The sequence below is a fragment of the Sinohyriopsis cumingii genome, chromosome 7 (assembly GCF_028554795.1).
Source record: "Sinohyriopsis cumingii isolate HCF-2022 chromosome 7, ASM2855479v2, whole genome shotgun sequence".
NCBI classification, from domain to species: Eukaryota; Metazoa; Mollusca; class Bivalvia; order Unionida; family Unionidae; genus Sinohyriopsis; species Sinohyriopsis cumingii.
The window spans coordinates 11,945,631-11,966,806 of NC_142967.1; positions in this window are offsets into that span (position 1 = coordinate 11,945,631).

The window sequence follows — 21,176 nt, forward strand, 5'->3', positions numbered from 1 at the left end:
CCAAACGTAGCATATTTTATGTAATCCTGAAGAAAACTTGAACGATGTGACCTTGGCGAATCCTGTTAGGGGTAAATCCGGTAACGGACCGTTAATTGATACTCTTGTCATCTCGTCGCAAGGATGACGAAACTGAGCAAAGTATTTGCTACATTCTCCCATTCCTAAAAAAAACTACCTGGATAACATGCTATCATGTCGAACGAAATCATATCAATGAAATTGTATTTTGTGTTCCATAATCCACCATGACCATACTCAATGCAACTCTGTTGGATATCTTTGAGAAAATCGTTTCTGGTTGGTTTCCACGAATTTTTCTCTCTTGCTGCATGAGCAACAACAGACGGAATCGTGAAACAATTAACAAGCAATTCCTTATTTACTGAGTATTTTTCTGCTATCGATGTCATCGAATCATGTAAAGATTCACTTCGATAAGTATCTCCGTTGGGCCTGACGAACTGATCGTATCGATCATCACTGGAAAATAACCAAACAGATACAGGATCTGATTTGCTTATCTCATGAATAAAATCGAATATATTTCCCGCATCCACAGAATAGAATTTGATGACACGATTCCGAGGAAAAACGGTTACTGCGCTACTCCAAGCATGCGAATTATGATCAATTATTTCGATGGGAGATCCTTTGGATCTATAGGCGGACGAGTACAGTATCTCACCTGATATTGTTTTTACCGTGATTGGGAATTTCAATTTCGCTGATAGCGCAGCAACATCGTTTATTGATGCACCATCAGCAACTGATACTGCCCAGTCATTTATTTTTTCTTTTCTTAAATCTGTTAGGCCGTTACCGCGTTTTATGTTGGTGAAATGTTCTATGACTCGTTCAGCTACACAGTTTATCTTCATTGACATTTTCATCTTGGCAAGATTCTCAGCAACAGGTTTATTTAATCTGTAAATGCCATAAACGACAGCCGCTACAGGATGTGCTCGTACATAATACGGTTTATCAATTCCAGTCAGTAATCCTGGTCTAGAATTATTACTCACCGTGACAGATTTTTTTTCCGTTTATCACGGGATCACGTTTATCGCCTGTAATCCAAACGTCATTTTCGTTATTCACAATGAATTTTATTCTAAATATATATTTGTCGTTGTTGAGTGAGTTGATTATTTTTTTAGCTCGTGCGTCGTTCATCGTATTATCGATATCGGCTGCTTTCCACGTCGACCATACATGGGCTGCTCCATCATCATAAAATTCCTTCTTAGCCTGATCTAGCTCAGGAATGATATATTCTGCTTCGTCGAGATCAAATACCATTTTGTTATATTTTAAACAAGTATATCTTTAAATAAATATGAATCAGTACAAATGGTTAATGGTTGGTTCGTTTACTTGTTGTGATAGATCGTACAGAAAAGAATACTGCGGAATACATTTAGCTTATATAAAGCGAGGTGGAGTTGGTCCTACGAGATGTATCAGATGCAACATTGGAATTCGGGGAAAGACTAGAATATGTGCGGAATGTGGTGGAAAAAAATACAGAGAGTTGAAAAGACACTACGATAAAAAATCACCCAGTAGTGATATCGCTATCAAGTGTGAGGAGGATTATTTGAGTAGATTCTCAGACAAACTTTGATTGAGACAAATGGATATTATATAATGAATCCCCAATACAGGAAACATCCAATCATTGATAACTACGAGGCATCTGCTGATGGTACCATCAGAAATTACAAAACAAAAAATAAGGTTGGTAGTGGTATTCTTAATTCTGGATATTTTCATTTTAATGCAGGAGGAGGTCGTCAATATCTCAGTCACAGATTTGTGCTTGAATGTTTTCATGGACTGATTAAACACGGTATGGTGATAGATCATATTGATGGAAACAAACTCAACAACTCGATAGAAAATCTGCAAGCAATAACACAGAGTGAAAATGCTACAAAGGGTGATACTGGTTGCAGAAGAAAGATTCCCAGAGCAGTAAAATCTGTTGATACAGAAACCAATGAAGATTTATATTTTCAATCTATGTACTCTGCCGCAAAATATTTCGGTATTTTTCCTAATTCGGTACGGTTTGTTGCAGAGGGGAGATATAAATCAACCTTTTCGTACAAGTCTGGTAGCTGGATTAAATTTTCTTACTTTCCTCTCATATTAGATGAATAAAATCATTCATGAATATGAATCAAGAAAATATCAACGAGATAATAAAGTCTATTGAGGCGCTAAAAATCAAAGAAATATCATTATCAGATGATTTAGATTCTGATAAGATCGCCGCTGATTTTGATACAATAACGCAACACAAACAAGAAAATAGATACACACTGTCGTCTGAATACAGACTCATAAAAAAATACAACGACGTACAAATCGCTCATCAACATTGATGAATCTGGCATAGGTGATTTTGCTCCGTTGGCGCGTGTCGTTGAAAAAATTCGATCATCGTTATCTGATGAATACGAGTCAAAAAAGACAATAGATACACGTGCACGACAATTGCGGAGATTGATAGATATTGAAAATCAATAAATATTTTATTTTCTGTAAATATTTTATTTTCTGTAGAATATTTTATTTTCTGTAGAATATTTTATTTTTTTCTGTAGATATTTTTTTTTCTGTAAATTTTGGCTGTTTTGGTCGTTTTTTTGACTGTTTTGGACGACAAAAAATAGCCATTTTGGTTGATTTTTGACTGTTTTGGTCAATTTCACTCATCAGTTTGGTTAAGTAAGATACCCGATTCTCTAATTGATTTCAATTAGAGATGATACAAGAGCCAATAAAAACCAGCGATTTTTGATCATTTTGCTTGTTTTCTGAGTTGATTTTGCTTGTTTTTGACTGTTTTCTGAGTTGATTTTTACTTGTTTTTACTTGTTTTTATTGACTCCTGTATCTCTTCTAATTGAAATCAATTAGAGAAACGACCAGGATGGGTAACTGATCCAGAGTAAAACAATCAAAAAACGACCAAAACAGTCAAAAAATCGACCAAAACAGTCAAAATTCAGTGAATTTTACAAAAAAATAAAAATCTACAGATTATAAAAAATATTTTTTTATTTTATGATTTTATTAACAGATTTAAACTCAGCGTTTCTCCGCGTGTATCTAGCAGATGTCCAGATTGATCAGTCAGTGAAAAATTCACCTGTTGCAACATCCTATTATGACATCTAAGATAAACAGGATTGACTGGCTCTTGTATCAGTAAAAATCCCGGTGGATCCTTCGGTGAAAATGAATACAAAACGAATCCCTGCTTCGCTTGATCAGAGACGGATGCATCAGCGATGTAGCTGTTTTCGACGATATCACAATTAAGATTGACCGCGATGGTGGTGGTTATATTGACTATCTCAGGTGAGAGATGCCTGCCGGTGCCATCCTCGGCATTGTCGCGTTTAAGAATAGATGGTGGTTGTAGCAGTGGTTTTTTTTTCTCCATGCAGCGTGTAATTTAGGAAATGATTCATCGATGGTATTAGTGAGAGATTTTCTCAATTCATCTACGTTGTATCCGGGTAACCTAAATTTTTTTATTTCCTCATCATCCTTCAGTTAATATATGTGCTTGAAAAATAATTTACTAATTGAATCATCATCAATTACCATCTGAATTAGTAATTGATGAACATATTCCAGGTTAGATGCTAAGTAATTCATCATTTCCACATTTTTAATGATCTCGCTACATGAAATTGATGATACATCAAAGATACACTCATCAAAGCGTCGTTTCAGATGATCTAATTCATTGCGATATTTTCCACTCACATCATTAAATATTTCAGTGACTTCATCGGCGGAATAATCCATAAATGTTGTTGTATTTGGTGAATACTTTATGAATCTCCATACCATGAGTTTATCACCAGTTCCTTGATATGTATAGTACTCAAGACGTTTACTAGGGTATGTGGCTACTACATTTCTTATATCGTCAAAAACAGTTAACGTTGACGTTGATTGTCTGTCTGTGATAAAATCAGATTTTTTAGGTTCTGGTGGCATCGGTGGTGCTGGTGGTTTGATCTCAGGCCAACCTAATACGGTTCTTATTGAGCTAGCGTAGATATCAATCTGATAATTCGAGCTTATTTCAATAATCGATTTTGATGTTTTCGTGTACGGTTATCTTTATTCCAGGATCGGATCCTGTTATATTTTTTATTCTGTGTATCAGCTCATCATTAATCTGATCGATCTGATAACTACCTGCTGGTAATCCAACCGCATTCCAATCAGGAGTACCATCGTCTTTGTTTTTATAAGCAAAAACAAAGGAATTGTTTGAATGCAGTCCACCAAATGATTTTGATCTGATATTTGGCCAGCTGTAATAAACGCGTAACTGAGCTAGTGCTATCTCGTCGATAGAGATAGGAGTAGGAAAAATGATACTGAATTCAGGTTTAGTTGAACTAGCTGAGATCATCGTTGTTCTTGTCACCGTCGTGTTCGTTGCAATCTGTTGCAGTAACTCGGTCATTATTTATATTGATATCTTTAATCGCTTGATTATGAATCCTAGATATCAGCGCGAATTCTACGTCGGATATAACGCCGTCGTTGAGACTCTTCGACAGCAACAAACATAATTTGGAATACGCTGCCGATGCTGTATTTAGTTTGTCTTTATATGCGATTAATTTTGTGTTGGTACACGAGGATATTTTTTTGTTATAATGCCGAATACACCAGCTAACGTGGTGGTTGTAGAAACAATAACCGTGATAACAACGGGAGCGGTCATCGTTAACGCAGATAGGATTATTCCAACACCGGTTATGACCGCTGCGACAGAATAAACAGCAACATCGATGATGACTAATCTGCGTTGGTATTTTTTTTATTTTTACCTGATAGACGTCGATGATACTCTTCAGCGACATCTGCCATGCACGAGCTTGATTGTATCTGTATTCCATTATATTTATCGATCAAAAACTAAATGAGGAAGGCGTCTCAGCGAGAAACTCCATGAACCACCATATGGATATCTCTGGTGGTGCTGGCTTATTAGCGTCAGCGAATTCGAATTTAATTGTCTCTTCGACATTTTTATCTAGCAAAATATTTAGCGTACCGAGAAATCTATCTGAGTGATGTCGCCATTTATATTTTTCACAGGTGATCCTAAATCTCTCTGAGGAAAAATGGTTTATTCTGTACGCGCCAGTGACAGGTGCTGTATACCTGAGAGTATTTGATGCACTCGTCCATTTTAATACTCCTGATGCAACAATAGGCGTTAGATTGATGAATAAATCCTTCATTGCTGATGGGATCTTGCTAAGATCGATTTTACCTTCGATTGAGGTATTAACGACAGTGAGTTTTCTATTGATTTGATCTGTTTCATCTACGCTAGCCATTCGAAGCACTCGACCGGATATAAGCTCGATATCTCCGCGATTTCTCTAGGCGGCGTTAGCATTTTTCCTGGTGTCTTCCTTAACGGTGTTAAAATCAGCCACGTGAGCGTCGTATTCGTTTCGTTTGATTATATCACCTATCTTTACGTTGCTCGTCTTTAGTTTTCCATATTCATCCTGAAAAACAGCAACCTCACCAGGATCTGCTTCCGCCAGCGATAGAATATTGTTAACGTCGTCCTTCGTAGCGTATCTCGATAAATCACCGGTATCAAATTTTTCTCTCTCCAGTATTTTTCTTATTGTTCTTGTTAGCAGAGATCTACCGTAGATGTCAACCATTATACTCTTTGTTGCTGATCTAATTTATTTGATGTATAATCGTGGACTGTTTTATGATACGGTTTTTTTTTTGACCTGGATATCGCTGATAAATATTGATTGCTTCATCACCACAAATCGGAGGATCGGCTAGTGTTTGTGTTGGTAGTGTAGAATACCACGTTGGAGTATTTAGCTGAGCTACATAATCTAAAAATTCTACAGGTGGGGCTAACCCGTATGAGTCAGCATAGATAATCTCACGTGGATTTATCGCGTACGCTACCCAGTGAGTAGGTCCGGTACTGTTGTCGAGATTTATGATCCCCGTTTCGTATTCGTTTGGACAAGCTGGTAATTGATCTCGCATAAATACGCCTCTGAAAAATTATATTTTTTGTTTTTTAACAGCGTTAATTAGATCGTAATTCGACATCGGTGTTATCTTCTGTACCACGACGCGAGAGTTCCTGGCAGAGGAACCCCTTTCCCGTAGTACCATGGAGGAGTCCCTGGTAATCGGAGTCCTCCTCCTTTTTTTATTGTATCTGCCACCGGTGATTTTATCAATGACCTTCGAACCCACAGCACCAGCAGCACCCAGTGCTACAGCCTTTGCGATAGTTGGTGCGGCCGCGGCGGCTAATGCGGGTAACGCAGCTGCCTTTGCTGCAATCAATGCTGGTAACGCGAATAATAACGGGAAAAATCCACCTACCTTAACCATGTCTTTTAACGCAGCTGGAGATAACGCAATTTGTACTCCGGTGTTAGATGATTTAGCTTTATTAAAATGTTTTTGTTGCGTTTTTGTGAAAGATAGTTTATTTGAACCAACTTGAATCTGATCGTGTTTCAACGTCAATTTTGTCTCACATTTTTTTTGTTAATCCTGATTGTAGCTTATTTTATCTGACCCTGATTTAGAGTCACACTGACGTGCTCATACGACATTTATAAAATCTAGATTGAATCTAAATCACATTTTTTCTACAGGAGCATCGATGATCCTCATTCTGCCTTCGATACCCTCGAGGATCATGGTTCTATCGCTGAGTATGACAGCAATAGCTCTGAATGCATTACCAGCTGCGTTAACTATTCTGGCCTTAAAATGAATATCAACGACAGATTGTTTTATCAAATCCATGTGTTCCAGTGAAAAATAATAGATCGGATAGTATTTTTATAAAATCTAGCTGAGATATTTGCAATCCAGTATCAATATTTTGATCTCGACCCATATAGCTCCACAAACGATGATAACCACGTGCCACTGAGTGATTTGTGTAATCTAGTTGAATCTCTTCAATTGGCTTCTGATGTCCATTTACCCTCAGTGATACATCGCTGGCATTAAAATGATCGAAGATCATATGGGTTCGAGTTTGATCACCTAATCGATTAGCTAGTTGAAGAGCCACAAAGATATGTCTTGGTGCAGATACACCCTGCTGTGATGCTATATGCCAGGTGAAATTGCCGTTGATGTTATTCTGGATGCTATCTGTGTACGTCGTCAGCCACGACATCACTTATTTGCCACCTTGATTCATAAACGATAACAAATTTCTTTCTTCTTCTATCGATGGTGTCATCGAAGGCATCCACAACGTTAGTTTTTCTAATACAACCTTACCGTTGTCAGGTCCCGTCCTCCAGATAGCGTCATTGCTGTCGCCTTTTCGATAAAAGACAACCGTGTGTTTAGCTCCGAATATGACCTTTCTAAAATCTCTGCAGAATCCAAATATATGCGACAGCGGGATAGCACATGAAAATCTTTTACTGTTACCTGATAACATAGCTGTACGAGCGTGAAATCCGAGATTGTACCCAACGTTTTCGGTTATGATCATATCCTCAACATCAGCATCGGCGTTACCACCATGATTTTTGGGTCGTCTCACGAGAAAATGTACATCCTGAGCAGTATCTGTATTATCTTTGGTAAACATCATGCTAGGACCAGCCGATCTAGTGAAATCATCTGAGTATCTCGCTAGGCCTATAATCGTGGTTGCCACTTCAACATTGTCGTTGATTGATTCGATTTCTCTACCATCGATCATGTACGCGGCGATCTTGAATAACGCCATAATGCCGTTATTGACTAATCCAACCTTGATATCTGCTCCGTAATTAGTATCATCTTTTTTCACAATCTTGCCAACAACCTCAATGAATGCCTCACACGGCAGAAAATATCTTGTTGTATCTTGTACTTGTAATTCGATTCTACTGGGGCTGTTTGGTGTTATCTCGTCGTATGAGTAATACTGATAGTCTCGCACTGAGTCGACTCTCTCTGCTGGTTCATCCAATTTGAAAGCCTCATTAGATGCACGCGAGAACATGTTTTTATAAAATATCTTTATCGTCTAAAACGAAGACGCCCTCCAAATGCAGAGGTACTAACCTCTTGTGGTTTTTGTACCTGTATTGAGGGTTGTACCTGCTCTAACGCCAACGATGCTAGTTTCTGATTAGCTGCTTCATTTATAATCTTGCTGACGTCGCCAGGCATCTCAGCAGTAACAGGTAATCTATCCGCAGGTTTTGGTTTTCCTTTTACCAATCGCACTATTCTATCTTTGATGGCGTCATATGCTTTGCTGGTAACATCACCAATTGTACCTACGACCTTATCGCGAACAACCCCTATGGCTTTTGACGATAGTTGCTTAGCTAACGGACCAACCTTAGGTGCTATTAGAGTGAAAAATTTAATTATTGAATCACCTATTCCCGATCCGTATTTGAGTTTATACACAGGTAACCTTGAATTCATGATACGAGCATGTATCGCTCTCTGATGGCTTTTGTGAACGATCATTTTATTTATAATCCAATTATTCAATCACTGTGATGATCGTCTACGAGCTCATCAATAAGATCGCGATAGATAGATACGTCGCTGATTTTTCCTTGAAACAATCTTCGACAGATATCTGTTGCTTCATTGACTATCTCATGTGAATTGTTTCCAGCTCGTTTTCCACCAATAAGAACCTCAAGCCGAGATACATCATTAACGACGCTATCGGGGCAGATGGTGGTATATCCGCTACCGGTAGGAGGAGGAGCTCCTGCTCTTTTCATTTTTGATACTTCTTCAGAAAATTTTATAAATCCTGGATCATGAGCATCTGTATCTTTATTTTTATGCACAGAATATACTATTAGTGGCCAACTAACTGGATCCAGCTCTGCTTCTCTCTGATATTCCGATTTAATATACATTTTATTCATTTTGTAATTAGCTTCGACCGCAATTGCATACTGTTCGCTACTTTGAATTCTCTGAACAGCTGAATCATTGAGCATTTTTTTATAAATATCTATGGGCGGCGCCGTATAATCACCAAATAAAGTACTAGTTTTTTGACCAGTAGTAGAAGGACCACCCGTAGCACCAGACGGAGGTGAAGAAGACTTTTGTTTTACCTCGCTAATTTTTTTGAGAAAATCTTTAAAATCCGGATCACCAGGTTTCATTTCTTTATTTTTATGAACAGAATAAATCACTTGATTCCATAAATGTTCTGGCACTAAAGTATTATATTCTGGTTTCAAATACATATGTTTGATTTTATAATCAAAGGCCGCTATATCAACTGCTCTATCTTCACTGGAACGAATTGCATTAATAGAAGCATCTAAAAACATTTCGGAGTAATTTTTGGGTATTCCCTGAGGATCAGATTGATATATTTTCAAAGGAAAATTCTTCTCTTCTTCTTTCTTTTCCTCCTCTTTCTTTTCCTCCTTTGGTTTTTCTTTTTCTATTTTTTCTGGGTTTTTTTTTTTTTCTTTTTCTAATTCTTTTTGTTTTTTTGCTTCTGCTATTTTATCCTCCTTTATTTTTTCAAGCATTTTTCTTCTTTTTTGTTGTTCTCTATCTTCTATTTTTTGTTGTTCTAAATATTCCCTCGCTTCCTTCTGTTCAATTTCGTCACGTTTAAATCCGCTAGAATACGCAACAAACTTTTCATTAGTTTTATTTAGTCTGTCAATATTTTGTTTCGCCTTGAATACTAATTCCATCCACTCATCTCGACCGCTAACAGTATACTCAGGATATAAATAAGATTTCCTGGATAAAAAATTTTGACTTGCTAATCGACCAAATTCAAATGCTTCAGCAGCATCTTTTAATGGTTCCCCTATATCTAGTTCATCTACTCCTCGATCAGTAAATTTTTTTGCGGGTGAAATGGAATGCATTTTTTTTTAGCCCTAACAGTTATCGCAGGCGCAACACGTATAGCGGGTGCAGCAGCAGGTTGCGGTCGAGTTTGTTCTTCAATTGTTTTCAGCACAGGATATATGCCACGTTTTCTCACCTCGAGATCTTTTACATCACTTAAGAGAACCCTTTCTGTTGTTTCAGTTACTGGTTTAAATAATTCCTGAGTTGCCTCCGCGAATCCTTCCTTCGCATCTCGAATAGCTTTTATGTTTTGTTTAATCGATTTTTGCACCGGTAGATACTTTTCTATTGCTTTTCATCGCTCTCGCATTATTCTTGAACTAAGTGATTCTCCCACATCCATATTATTTTATTTTCATTTTGTATCTTGAAATCGAGATTATATCCATTTTTAATGTAATATTATATCTCATTAACATTCTGAATTCTAAAATACATTTAAACACGACAGCAGCAGGGAGGGCACCTACCAACAGTCGGTCGTCAAAATGTAATCAATAAACAAAAAAAAATCATGAACATATTATTCTGCAGCTAGATCTTCGAACGAAATGTTTATTCTCGGATTGAGGGTCAATAGCGAGGTAACTCTTCCAGGATGCCTCTATTCGGTAAATAGAACCTTTCTCCGGATTAGATTTCTCTGGAAGGTTATTTTTTGTCGGATCCCCCCTGGTCTGTTCGCTCTTCCTGTTGCTCACCCACCCCAAACTGATTCATCATGCATACATTATATTCGTTGGCATTACGTTGAAGTACACATTTAATTTTTGTATTAGTCTATTAACTTATAATTTGTATGATGCTTATATTTTTGTAAAATAAGTCTACAAGATTTTTTACGATACTTTCCCAAGACAACATGCGATCACTGTTTGCTTGAAAGGTTAAAATGTGCCCTTTCCCTTGACGTTTTGTATATCTAGCATTTCAATACTGATATGTTTGCTTGAAAGGTTAAAATGTGCCCTTTCCCTTGACGTTTTGTATATCTAGCATTTCAATACTGATATGTTTTCTTATGTCCCTTATCACATGTGCTGCATTACGTCTTAATCATGCGTTATACATGTGCACTGCATTAAGTCTATACATGTGTACTACATGCATTATACATGTGTACTGCATTAAGTTATATACATGCGTACTACATGCGTTCATATATATACTGTATATTGTGTATATGCTATCTAATACAATTTCAGACTCGATGTAGGGTAAAATGAAATTTAAGATTAGTGACTAGCAGCAGGGAGGGCGAACAGACTCTAATAGGTATACACTGGAATTGTCATACCCTGGAATTGTCCAAAAAAATAATACCTAAATTGTCAAACTTGATATTGTAAGAAATAAATTGGTACCAAAGTCGGAGTCGGCCCTCCCTGCTGCTGTTCATTTCATCCAAATATTTTATCAAGACCGATTCTATATCTTGTTCTAGGATCGTGTAAATTTATCGTTATAAATCGATGTGGAGATAACTGAACCTGACTGAATAGATTTCTGAATTTAATTATATCCATGTCACCGCTGCACCAAGTTTGATGAATATTTCTCAGCGTGTGTGTGTCAACTCCATTAAATACAGCTAGAATATTACAATTATCCCTGATCACTTTTGGAATCTGCGTGTATCGCTGTGTAACATAAATAACATCAGTGTTTTTATGTCTACCTCGAGAAAATATCCTAGCTGGATTTGATTGTTTGTCTAGCATCGCATCATCGTACACGACTAAATTATTAATAAGTCCATCAATAGAATCAACTGATGGCGCTTCATTGATATCAGTAATAAATTTTATAATATCATCATTGTGATCATTTAACAATCTTGCATTTTCATTAAAATCCTTAAGTACTTCATAGCATCGCTGATCATCAACTGATGGTGCTACTAAATACAATCTATCCCATTTTAACCATCTCTTTATCAAATTAAGCAACAACTGTGTTTTTCCACTACCAGATGGATCTATTATGGTCATTCTAATAGAATTTGGTAACGCGGCATGATGTTTGACTGTTTCTTGTTTTTTTTTTGTCGCGGAAAAATCAATTACATTCATGATATAATTATACTTATGGATTTATATTGTGTGAAATGTAAAGCGCGTACACCAACAATGATCTAACTACGGTTACAACGCGCAATAATAGATCAGCTGCTACGGGTAAATGTGCGCGATATGGTACAAAGAAATTTAGATTTATTTCTACTAATAAGTCAATGACAAAGCCAGTTTTAAAAAAAAGGAAAAAAAGGGAGGTGATATTGCAGCAAAATTAGCAAAATTACCAGGAATTCCCTGGGCTAAATATCCAGGAGAAAAACATCTTCCAGGATACAGTTATTGTGGTCCCGGAACCCGACTTGATATTAGACTTGATAATCAAGATCAACCACGACATGGGGAAGAACCAATAAATGCCATTGATGAGGCGTGTCTTACTCATGATATTGCCTATCGAAGTAATGATCTGCAACAGAGACATCTCGCAGATGTGAATTTGATTCATGCGCTAAATTCCATCACTGATAAATCCTTCAAAGAAAAATTAACTAGTTGGTTAATAAAATCCGCGATGAAAGGTAAATTAGCATTAGGTGCTGGTAATATATAAAAAATGGAATCAATGTATTATTCCCCAATTGGATTTTGGAAGGGTAAAACAGCAATTAATAAACTTGCTAAGGCAGCGAAAGTAAAAAAATTCTACTGCTAAATTATGGTTATCCAGACAGGCAATATGGCAAATTAACTACCACCGCCTAAACGAATTTAATTTGCACATTTTGATGTTAGTGTTCCTAATGAGGTTCATCAGGCTGATATGATGTTTTTACCGCATGATATTATTCATCAAAAAATATACAAATATGTACAAACAATAGTTGATACTGCAAGCAGATATAAAGAAGCAGAACCATTATCAACAAAAACTGCAGTTGATGTTGCAGATGCATTTAAAAATATTTATCAGCAAGGACATGGACCACAAGGTGGTCTACAATGGCCAAAGTTGTTACAAATTGATCCTGGCAGAGAATTTCTAGGTGCAGTATCATTTGTAATGAAACAACATAATGTTAAAATACGACGAGGACACACCGGAATTCATAATGATCAGGCAATTGTTGAAAGATTTAATCGAACACTCACTGAGCGGTTATTCGGATATCAATATGCGAGGGAATTTATTCAGGATATGAGATCTCACGAATGGGTTGAAAGATTACCAAATGTTATAGCCGCATTAAATAATGAAACAACCCGAGCAATAAATATGAAACCTATTCAAGCAATTAAAAGCGCGTACATACCAATACGACGACGTGATTTTTCAGCACAACCGATATTAGGTAATATCACCATGAGATATTTATATAAACCCGGTGAACCTGAAGGCGACAGAAAAAGAGCAACTGATCATATTTGGAGCATTACAACACATAAAATATCTGCCGTAACAAAATCAACTGGTAGACCAGCAATTTATATACTTGATTCAATTGCTCCTCAGCGCGGATTTACACGCGAAGAATTACAAGTAATTTCCGCGGATACTCAATTACCACCTGAATCACTCAACTAGTGCCAGCGCCGTTACGTCGATTACACTCAAGACACGTCAACGTGGTATTTTCTCGTGTATGACCAAGACGGTTATTTTTTCTATCTACGATAAATTGTCTTGGATCATTTTTCAGATATCGCCATCACATTATACAATTGCAACTTGCGCAATGATTATTCTGTTGTTGTTTCAGCGACATGATAAATTCAACATCAAAATCAAATTCGTGATTATTTATTTTATCAAATCGTTTATAACTATATAATTTTTTTCTTATTATATCATCGTCGAGGTCATCATTGATTATTGATTTTTATTTTATGCTAAGCAGTGAATTACTTGATTGTCTAATTAAAATATTATTGATATTTCACTGCAGTGAAAAAATAACAATATTTTTTCACTACCGGAACTACTTTTTGGGGTCAGAACATACTTACCTCCCTTTGATTTTGCACCTTAGCAAATTAATAGTTAATAATTAGCAGATTAATAATCCCTGTCTGTTATCCTTGAAACTTGTAGTTTGTTATTCTGGAAATATCAGTTAATTTTTATCAATCTGATGTGGAACTAATTTTGTGCGCATGTACACATAGCACAGCAGAACATGTACGGTAAACAGCTGACATTACCGTAAGAAATCTTCTCATTCACTGTGTCACAAACTTTAGGTAGCCAACGTATGTGAGCATAAAATAAAAAGAATATTTGCTTGAAACGAGTGAATAACGGATACATTTCATCTCGTGGGTGAAAAACTCTAGCATTTTCACTCGTGGCTACGCCACTCGTGAAAATACTGAGTTTTTCACCCACTCGATAAAATATATCCGTTATTCACTCGTTTCAAGCAAATATCCTCTATATCTAAAACGATTCTCCGTAATTGCGATATTTTTCTAACTCGAGATACCGCGAGATAAACTAAATTTGACCATTATATGCGATCATGAACAATCCAAACTACTATATCAGAAATAGTTAATCCTTGAGATGAATGAATCGTCATCGCATATCCAAGCGTCCACGGAGATTTATCCATATTTAGCGCGTCTTCAACATCATCAAAATCAACTGTAACAATATCATTCAATTCTAAATTTTGTTTTCCTCGTCCTGGTACATCAACGTCAATATTTTGTCGTCGCGTATCAGCTGGTCGATAACATAGCGGAACAGGCAATGTTGGAAATTTCTTTCGTTGTAACTGAAATAACTCTCGCTGAAGTTTGTCTCTGACTATTTTTCTACTTGCAACTATCAAATCATTTGGTCCCCACGATTGTAAAAAGTCTTTCATGGGTGTTTCTAAAATTATCCTGCGCATCACCGTGCACTGAATTTTATTCCGCTGTAGTCGGATTAATTTTTTTAACTCGTTTAATTCTGCATTAATTGATCTATAATCGGTATCAATTTCTTCGTAATAATGAAAAAAATTTTTCAGCCAATCATGTGGAGACGTTCCGTCGATAGGACACGGTTGACCGTGATCGCCGCACATAATTATAGCAGTATTTTTCAATAATAACCAATCAAGAAATATTTTTAATACTTCCAGCGTCACAGCACATATTTCATCCCAAATAATAACCTTTTGAATATATTTTTCTCCCATTCGATCTGGAGTCCATGTATCACCGCTATAATTGAAAAAGCTATGATAAGTACACGAATTAACTCCTCGTTGTTTCATTTCTCGCGCTAGTTTATGTGTTGGTGTCAACACGATCATGTCAGAATTCTGAAATAATTTTATTACTCGTGTTGTTTTACCAGAACTATCTGGCCCATTCAAGCAAACTGTTTTATGTCTAGATGCTGGATCATACACGGATGGTTCCAACGACGGATCTAATATTTGATCGCGATAATAATTATCCTTAATCGTGACATCCGCTGATTCACAATAATCAAGTATATCCTCGTTTTTGATTCTCTATGAACCCCATGATTCATCAATACCCACAAAACGATCTAACAACGCTGAATGTTTTTTATTGATATAAAACGAATCCGTAGCAACTCTAACTGCGTCACGAGGAAATCTATTTATCATCGATAGTAAATTTATAGAAACATCAGCGAGCATTGAAGATCTTAAATGAGTATATTGATGAGATTCTCCATCAATGTAACTAACAACTGTTCCTAATTTATTTCCATCTGGCAAGTAAATATTTTCTCGATTACAAAATATATTTCTTGCAGCGGTATCAGCGATTATAAAATCTAATTCAGCATCATCCATGATTAATCGTGAATAATGCCGTCGGTGATCGTATGCTTCACCTTGAGTGAATTTACCAGTTATTTTTCTACTGAGATCTTTTGCTGTTTTTTCATCATGTGAATCATGTTCAGTTGGTAACCAAACATTTGTTTGTTTTTGATGCGATATAATCGCTTCACTAACTGTCAACGATGTTAACATTGTACAATCAATCATATTCTCAATAATGCTATTTTAACCCAGCGTTTTTCCGAGAAATGTCTACCAAACCAAATATAACAAATCCTATGAAGATCCTTAGCAAATTCAAATGATACTACACGAGCGAATCCTGTTAAAGGAAAATCAGGTAACGGACCATTAATTGATACTCGTGTCATCTCGTCATTAGGATGTCCGAATTTTTTTAAAGTATTCAGCGCATTCACCCTTCCCTAGAAAACTTCGTGGGTAACACGCGACCATATCTACGGATATCATATCTTTGTAATTATATTTAGTATTCCACAAACCACCGTGTCCGTATTCGATACAACTCATATGGACATCTTTGAGAAATTCAATACGTGTTGGTTTCCATGAGTTTTTTTTCTCGAGCAGCATGAGCAGCAACCGATGGAACCGTAAAACAATTAACTAATAATTGTTCAGCATTCATAGAATATTTTTCTGCGAGCTTTTTCATCTCATCATATAAAGATTCATTTCTGTATAAATCACCATTAGGTCTTACAAATTGATCATATTCATTTTCAGAGCTCTTAAACAACCATACTGACACAGGATCGGATTTACTTATTTCATAAATAAAATTAAATATATTTCCAGGGAATTCTGACGAATAAAATTTCACAACACGATCCCGTGGAAATATTGTTACCGCGGAAGTCCACGCGTGTGCATTATGATCAATGATCATAATCGGTGTTCCTCTTGATTTATTTACTGATTCGTATAAAATTTCCCCCGTTAGGGTTTTTGCTACCATGGGAAATTTTCATTTACTCGATAATTCAGCAACATCATTTATTGATGCTCCTTTATCCGCGACCAATTCAGCCCATGTGATTATCTTTTTACGTCGTAAATCTGTGAAACCTTTTCCACGCTTCGTATTTGCGAAATATTTCATTACTCGTTCGGCCACACAATTTAACGAAGAAAATTTCATCACAGCAAGATCTCTAACATCAGGTTTATTATTTAGCTGATAAATTCCATAAACAGTTGCTGTTACAGGATACGATCGCGCGTAATACGGTTTGTCAATGCCAGGTAATAGACCGGGTTTAGAATCACCACTTAGAATAACAGGTTTTTTTCCACCAACCACAGGATCACGTTTATCACGAATAATCCATACATCATTATCAATCATTTGCGCGATAAATTTTGTTCTAAAGATAATTTTTTATCACGATGATGACAACCGATATAATCGATTATTGTTTTCGCCGGTGTATCATTCATTGTATTATCAATGATACCTTCAGTGTGCCTAATTTTCCATGTAGACCACACATGAGATGCTCCATCATCATAAAACTCTTTTTTTGGCATTATTAACGTCATTTAGATCGTGTTCAGCATCATCAAGATCGAATATATTCATATTATATTTTAGACAAATATTTAATATAATAATGAATCAATGCAAATGGCTAATGGTTGGTTTGTTGGATCATTCTGAAAAATCTTGCAGAGGAGACTTCTGCGGGCAGCATACAATGCATTCGTCGAGGTTGTTTAGGACCGACACCATGCATGCAATGTGGTGTTAGAATACGAGAAAAAACACGATTATGTGTACATTGTGATGGAAAACGATATACAGAACTTAAAAGACATTATGACAAAAAAATAATGACAGCGATAAAATTATCACAAACGAAGAGGATTATCTAAATAAGTTTTCAGACAAATTATAATTTAAACCAATAGTATTCTTATATGAACGAAGTCTTTATGAAGCATCCGATCATTGAAAACTACGAAGCATCTTGCAATGGCACGGTTAGAAATTGCAGATTAAAAAAAACACCAGTTGGTATGGTTAATAATCGTGGTTATTTAATATTAACCACCACGGAGAAAACGTGTCTTTGTGATCGTTTCATATACGAGGTTTCTTTGGATTAATCAGAGACGGTCTTGTGATTGATCATATTGATGGAAATAAACTAAATAATTCCATATCTAATCTAAGAGCGGTTACACAGAGCGAGAACTCTTCAAATGGAGAACCGGTAAATATTCAAAAGTTCCTAGAGCGATTAGTCCACAAATGCAGAAACTAACGAAGAAATAATATTTTGATCAATTTATTCGGCTGGTAAATACTTCAATATCTGCACACAATCAGTACAGAGAGTAGCTTCGCACATGTACAAATCAGCGTATTCGAAGAAATATATAAAAAAAAATCATTTTCGAATACTGTTAAAAACTGATTATTTAGAAATATAAATTTAGTATAATGAACAACGAAAATATCAATGATATAATTGATGCTATTGAAAGATTAAAAATTAATGGAATAAAAATATCTGATGAATTAATCATTGAAAAATTGTTTCTGATTTTGAAACACTAGTACAGAATAAACACGAAGGAAGATATATTCTACCAACCGAATACAGAGAAAATTCAGTCAGCAATATATCTTAGATCCAATAAATTCCCGGACTGATCTGTTAATTTAAAATTCATCCCTGATAATAGACGATTATGACATCGCAGATAAACAGGATTGATTGGTTCTTGTATGAGTAAAAATCCAGGTGGTTCTTTTGGCGTAAATGAATAAAGAATAAATCCTTGTTGAGCTTGATCTGATATTTCCGTGTCAGTGCTGTAACTGCCGTCGACGATATCGCATGTAAGATTGACTGCGACAACAGATGTTATATTTACGGTTTCTGGTGAAATATGTCTACCGCGCCCAGATGGATCATTATTATATCCAAGGATAGCTGCTGGTGGTAGCATTTTTCTCCACGCGGCTAGTATTTCGAGAAAGAACTCATCAATGACATCGTTGACGGATTTTCTTAATTTGGGTACGGTATAATTGGAAAATTTATAATTCGTCAGCAACGCCTCTGTCAGCGAATAAGTGTCTAAAAAATTTTGTTTATTGTCTGACTTTTCATCAATTATTGCCTGAGTTAATCGCTGGTTAATATATTCCATGTCGGATGCGAGCTAATTTAATATGTCTACGCGTTTGATAACCTTGACACATGAACCTGATACATTAAAAACACATTCTTGAAAATACTGTCGTAGCAGTGTAGTTGTATCTTTTATACTCTTGATTAATTTCCCTGAATAATTCATTAATTTGAAGCATCGAAAAAATTTAACCAGATTCTGCTCCTGAGGGAAGTATCCTACTGATAAAAAACCACGATAAATTGTGATCGTCTTGGGGGTAAAATTTACTACCTAATGTTGATCTTTTTATATCAAGTGAATGTCGTTTGTAACGTGGATTTAGTTCAACATCATGATATGATTGTTTGTCCGTAGTATAATCGGATTTTTTAGGTTCTGATGGATACGGTGGTGTTGGTGGTTGAATTTCAGGCCATCCTAGGACAGCTCTGATTGAACTTTGATAAATATCTACGGCATAATTAGGTGAGTTTATCTCGATGATCGAAGATAACGTTGGTTCATAAGCCGATACTATTATTTTAGATTCTTCTCCGGTGATATTTTTTATTCTACGTGATAAATCATCATTGATTTCTTCGATTTGATAACTACTAGGTTTATTTTTATTAGCAAATACAAATGAATTATTTGATAGTAACTCACTAAATGATTTTGATCTAATGTTGGGCCAACTGTGATATACTCGCAATTGTGCTAGCGCGATCTCATTTACTGAAATTGCAGTTGGAAAATTAATACTAAATTCTGGCTTAGTCGAACTTACCGAGATCATCGTGGTCTTGTGCGGGATTGTGTTTGTCGCGATCTGTTGAAGTAATTCCTCCATTATTAATATTTGTATCTTTAATATCAGCTTGGTTGTATACGCTAATCATCGATGAAAATTCAAAATCGGCTATAATTCCATCGCTGAGACTCACCGATAACAACGAGGATAATTTTGAGTATGAGACCGTCGCTGTGTGTAATTTTATTATGTAATCGGATAATTTTTCACTCGTACAAGAACATATATTTTTTTTGCAATGATATTAAGAACACCTGCAATCGTTGTCGCAGCTGAAATACAGATAGTTACAGCTACTGGTGCCATATTATCACCGCGGATAATATTATGCCGGTTCCGGCAACAGCGGCGGATACTGAATAAACAATCGATTCAACGATAACCAATCGTCGTCGATATTTTTATATTTTTATCGTGTACACGTCGATGATATATTTTTATGATGTTTGCCATTCACGCGCTTGATTGTATCTGTACTGAGATGCATCGTTCATTATTATTTTATTTAAACAAATAATTGAGGTGTTTTAGCTACAAATTCCATACACCACCAGAATGGTACTGTAATTACTACCTTATCATCGGCTGGTCTTAAAGTAAATTCTTCTTCGGTTCCGCTATTTAATAAAACGGTTATAAACCCAAGAAACTTATCTGCGGAATGTCTCCAGGTGTATTTTATTGTAACTATTCTGAATTTTATAGAACTAAACACAGATAACCTCTTTACGCCAGTGACTGCTGCGATGTATTTGATAGTATTTTTTTCTTGTGACCATGTTGCGGATCCCGATGATGTCGTTGATACGATATTGCTGACCTGTGATGAGATTCCCGGTGGAATTTTAATAAGACCGGTTTTTTCAATAATTCCAGGAATCAATACACGAATTCCTTCGAATGTTTCAATGTTATTCTTGATATCAGCGAGTTTTATACTGATATTATTTGGAGTGCCAAAAAATGTATTAATAGTTTCATCGGTTTTTCTAAAATTTCCCTGAAGATTTGTAAAATCACTCGCGTGTTATAATCGGTCCGTCGAATTATGTCATTCAATTTAATATTACTCGTTTTTAATTTTCCATGCTGGTCCTGAAAAATAACAACTTCATCTGGATATATTCCGGATAATGCTCAAAGATTATTAATTTCGTCTTTCGTTGCATATTTTGACAAATCTACGTCTTCGCGTTTGTTTCCTTTTGTTCGTGATAGGAGAGATCTTCCATAAATATCAACCATTATTTATCAGTGACTGATTTAATTTATCCGCGGTGTATTCATGAACGACCTTATGGTATGGTTTCTTTGATTTTGATAATGCATCAAGAACATTAATTGCTTCACGGCCACATATCGGAGGATCAGTTAATGTTTGTGTTGGTAACGTTGAATACCAAATTGGAGTGTTTGATCGCTGTGTGTATTTTAGAAATTCCCGTGGTGGTGCTAATCCGTACGAGTCAA